The sequence below is a fragment of the Diachasmimorpha longicaudata genome, unplaced genomic scaffold (genome assembly GCF_034640455.1).
Source record: "Diachasmimorpha longicaudata isolate KC_UGA_2023 unplaced genomic scaffold, iyDiaLong2 ctg00000068.1, whole genome shotgun sequence".
NCBI lineage: Eukaryota > Metazoa > Arthropoda > Insecta > Hymenoptera > Braconidae > Diachasmimorpha > Diachasmimorpha longicaudata.
In genome coordinates, this window is record NW_026973899.1 from 145,001 (window position 1) to 149,748 (window position 4,748).

At 57.5% G+C, this 4,748-nt stretch overlaps 1 pseudogene; it reads left to right on the forward strand.

Moving 5' to 3' along the window:
* LOC135171639 (large subunit ribosomal RNA) overlaps nt 1-176 on the forward strand; it is a 2,987-nt pseudogene extending 2,811 nt beyond the window's left edge.
* The last annotated feature ends 4,572 nt before the right edge of the window (nt 177-4,748 follow it).

Consider the following 4,748-nt stretch of genomic DNA (forward strand, 5'->3'; position numbering starts at 1 on the left):
GACTCCCACACTACCCTAGCAGCAATGCTAGGGTGCCTATAAAAGGTTTCCCCTTCTTAACAAAAAAAAAAAAAAATAGCCAAATGCCTCGTCATCTAATTAGTGACGCGCATGAATGGATTAACGACGATTCTCGCTGTCCCTACCTACTTCCCGCAGGGGGTGTAATGGCGGGTAAAACCGCCCTTACACACGGGGTGTGACGACCCCGCGGTCCCTGAGTCGAACTTGGTGTAAGGATTGGGATCCCCCTTTTCGGGGGTCTCAATAATTATACCTAGGGGGGTTGCGGGTGCAGGGTGAGTCCCTGTACCCATGGGGGGTTTCGGAGGGGTGGGGGGTCGCGAATTGGGTTGCGAGGGAGGGCGAAATCGGCCGGTGGAGGGGTGGTTCCACGTGGTGGAGGGGTGGGTCCACGTGGTGGAGGGCGAAATCGGCGGGTGGAGGGGCGCGAGACCTACTTACTGGGGGGTTCGGAGGGGCAGGGTCGCGGATTTGGTCACGGTGGGGTGGGCCGGACTTCGGGAAACGCGAGGGAGGGCGAAATCGGCTGGTGGAGGGGTGGTTCCACGTGGTGGAGGGCGGAATCGGTTGGTGGACGTGGAATTCCACGCGCGGGTGGGGGTTCGGGGGGACAGGCTGCTTCGCAGTGCGAAGGGCATGGACACTGCGGTTCTCGCAAGTGGTTCCAGCCACGCGTTAGTAGTCGGAACCTCCCGCAACGGTGGAGGCCGGCGAAAACGCGACGCCACACGTGGGGGTTAGGTCAGGGGGAGTGGGTGGGTATCCCTTGGGAAAGGGACGGTTCGCGGGGTGGGTCGTCGGGTAGGATGGGTGGGTTCCCCCTTTCTGTGGGTCTGCTCCCTCTCTGCTCCTCTTTCGAGGGGAGTCGAGGCGGAGCACTCCTTCAGCGCCTCCACCGGGCCCCGATCCGAGCTCCCCAGCTCGGCGGGAACCGGGGGGCCCCCTCCCAGGGACGGTGCTCAGCGTCCCGAGCTACCCAGCTCGGTGCCGCGGGGAACCGCCCCATCTAATCCTTAATCCTCTTATTCATTCTTTTTCGGTTACTTTTCAGCTTTTCAGCTCCTGCCTTTTGGCACGGCCGGCGACCGTCTCGTCAAGCTTCAACCATGGCAGAGCATTATCTGAAATCTATTCCGGAGTCTAAGCTGCCCCCAATCGGATCTCCGGGGGGGCAGAATAATGCGTCCGTCGTGCGGCGAAGTCTGCGCATCGCTTCCCAGCATGCCAGAACCTCATCATCATCTCCAGCGACTACATCGAGGGACCCAAGGAGGGTGGTGCCCTCAAGGGTTCGTAGTCGCCCGCCGTGCGCCGGGATACTGCCCTCCCGACGAGGGAAAGGTTCCAGCCTTCGTGCTGTCCACGAGGACGTCGAGGACGTCGCAGACAGCGAGGGATTGACTGCGCAGCCGAGCCAGCCAACGCCTGGATCTTCAAGAACTTCGACCGGTGAGTCCACTCAATTATTAGGTAGGGTTCGTGAGTGCCACGTTAGTTTAAGTAGGATCGATAGTCATCGCGTCTCGACCGGAGGCTCACCGGTACCTCCCGTTCCAATAGGTCATCCTCCCCGGACCACTGCGATCGAGGGACCGGGCGCGCAACACGACGTTAGAATACTGCAATTGAACATGTCCCGCACAATTGCAGTAACCGGGGAGGTCTTCCAGCTAATTCGCAAAGAGCGTCTGGACATATTGTTGCTCCAAGAGCCGTATGCCATTCGTGAGGCGAACACCTGGGCCATCCGCGGCCTAGGAGTCGGAATGCGTATTGCCGCGAGCTCAACGGAGCGACCGTGGGCAGCCGTCGTTGCGTGCAACTCCATCGTGGAGATTGCTTACGTGTCCCAATTAAGTAATGCACATTGCGTTTGTGCTGAAGCCCGCGTCCCCGGTGGATCCTTCTTCGTCGTCTCCAGTTATTTTCAATACTCGGACGACATAGAAATCCACCTGAGGCAGCTTGAAAAGGTTCTCAGCTGTCTCAGGGGTCGCCGCGTTCTGGTGGCGGCCGATTCCAACGCCCAACACTCCCTTTGGAGCCCCAGGACCACTGACCGTGGTGTCCTCCTGGGCGAGCTCATCGAGTCTTTCGGTCTCCGCGTCGCGAATGATGCTAGGCAGGGCCCAACCTTCAGGAGTGCCGCAGGTACGTCGTTCATCGACGTCACACTGGCCACCCCTGGCATGTATAAATTCATACGTGCATGGAGGTTGGAGGACGAGTGGTCCACCGGTGACCACACGTCGGTTTTCTTTCGTTTAGCGATCCGGAGTTCCTCACAGCGCGTCAATAACTCGGGAGTCGGCGAGGGCTCTACCATGCGGTTCAACGTTCGTCGGGCCGACTGGGAAAAGTTCGAAGCGACCCTCGATGAGGAGGCCCGTGAGAAACTCGCGGACCATCCGCTGGATTCTACAGCGGATGTTGAGAGAATGGCAGAAGTACTGGGTGACGTACTCACCAAAGCCTGCCAAGATTCGATGCCGCGCCGCAGACATTACCGTCGCGCGAATCCGTGGTGGACCGAGGAGCTGACCAGCAAACGCAAACTGGTCAGTCGTCTCCGAAACGGCTACCGAAGGGAGACTAACCCTGACACGCGAAAAATTAAACAGAGTAGGTATCGTGTAGTCCTGCGAGCGTATACCAGGCTACTTAGGACATCTAAGGAAAATAGCTGGCGCGGATATAGCACGACGGAAAGCAACGCGAATCCCTGGGGCTTTCACTACAAATACGCGGCTGATAAATTGCGCGTAGGCACGGTCCTCAGCACACTTAGAACCGCGAATAGCACGACACTTACAATGCGTGAGACTGCTGAGGTCCTGTTGGACACACACGTACCCGACGACGACCCCAACGCAGACACACCGGAACAGACCGACATCCGCGAACGCGTGAAGAACCTAAGGGTTGAAACAGAGGACGCACGAGACTTGACGGACGACCAACTTAAGGGTCTCGTCAAGACCCTTAAGAATGACAAAGCCCCAGGATGCGATTTAGTTGAGGTTAGAGTCCTAAAAGTCGCGGTCATGAGGATGCCTCACATCTTCACGCGACTCTTCAACGCCTGCCTTAAGCACGGCGTTTTCCCCACCGTTTGGAAAGTCGGCACACTTCGTGCTCTCCTCAAAGGAGTTCACAAGGATGTGTCCGACCCCAAATCGTACCGTCCCATTTGCCTCTTGTCGATTGTCGGGAAATTTTTCGAAAAGGTCCTTCACGGGATCCTTCCGGCGGAAGTCCTTACCGAGGACAAAATATCAGGACGTCAATATGGCTTTCTGCCTGGACGATCCACGGAAGACGCGATAGTAGAGTTGCGTGAATTAGTCGAGCGCGGTAACGACAAGAGGTACGTCATTGGACTCCTATTCGATATCTCAGAAGCCTTTGACAACGTGTGGTGGCCCCTAGTCCTCCAGTCTTTGGAGGATCGAGACTGCCCTAAGAATGTCTTTGAAGTGCTCCGGAGCTACTTCGACAATCGGACTGTCAAGATCGCCTGGAGCGACCAAGAGGTTTCCAAGCCGGCCACCCGGGGCTGTCCGCAAGGATCAGTCCTCGGCCCCGCTTGCTGGAATCTCATGTTCGATGCCCTCCTCAAGAGCATCGAGCAGAACTTTGGCGAAATCGAAATCGCCTACGCGGACGACCTTATCGCGGTCGTATCGGCCGACTCGCGTAAGGAAATAGAGAGGATAGGCCGAGCCGTCGCCGAACACATCGCGTCGTGGTGCGCATCGGCGAAGCTCGAACTGTTGAGGAGCAAGACAGAGGCAATTGTCCTGTCATGCAACTCGCAGAAGAGAGCGCCGCTGATGCAGTACAGGTGGGATCGGGCGCGAAGGACACGCCGACGCGTTAAACCAGTGTTGGACATCCGCCCACCCGAGATTAGGCTCGCCGGGGAGAAAATTAAATTCAAGGATAGCGTGAGGTACCTCGGGGTACACTTTAATAGGAATATGCGGGTCCGGACCCATACCGAACACATTCAAGAAAAGGCTAGGGTCCTCTTCACGCGTCTATCGGCCCTAATGCACAAGCATTGGGGACTCCGATACCGATCGGTTAAGGTAGTATTTCAGGGCGTTTTTCAGGCTGTCGCGTCGTATGCAGCCCACGGGTGGGTGGACCGGTGCACACTGTACGACTGGAGGAAACTCTGTACCGCGCAGAGGAGCGCGGTGCTGACGGTGACTGGCGCGTATAGGACGGCCTCACATGAAGCACTCTGCGCAGCGGCGGGAGTTCTTCCTGTGGACCTTTTGTTGAGGGAAAGAGCATCGCGCTACCGAGCCAAGAAAGGCATTCCGGTCAGAATAGGAGATGTAGATATAGACCCCGCGAATCCGCGCGTTGGTAACAAAGGCCGCCCGATCGAGGCCGTTGAGGAAATAAAAACAGAGATCCGAAATCTCTGGCGGAATAGGTTCGAGCGGGCTTCAACCGGGAGGAACACCTTTGCGTTCTTCCCCGATACTGCGGCGCGCCTGGAAGCTAAGTGGGTCGAGTGCGACCACTGGCTCTCGCAGGTCCTGACAGGGCATGGACAATTCCGGTCCTATCTTCACGACCGGGGCCTTGCCCAGTCACGCAACTGCGAGTGCGACCAGGCTGAAGACACAGTCCAGCATTGTATTATGGACTGTCCGATATATGCACCACAGCGAGAGTGCATCGCGGGAATAATCGGGAATCGCCCATGG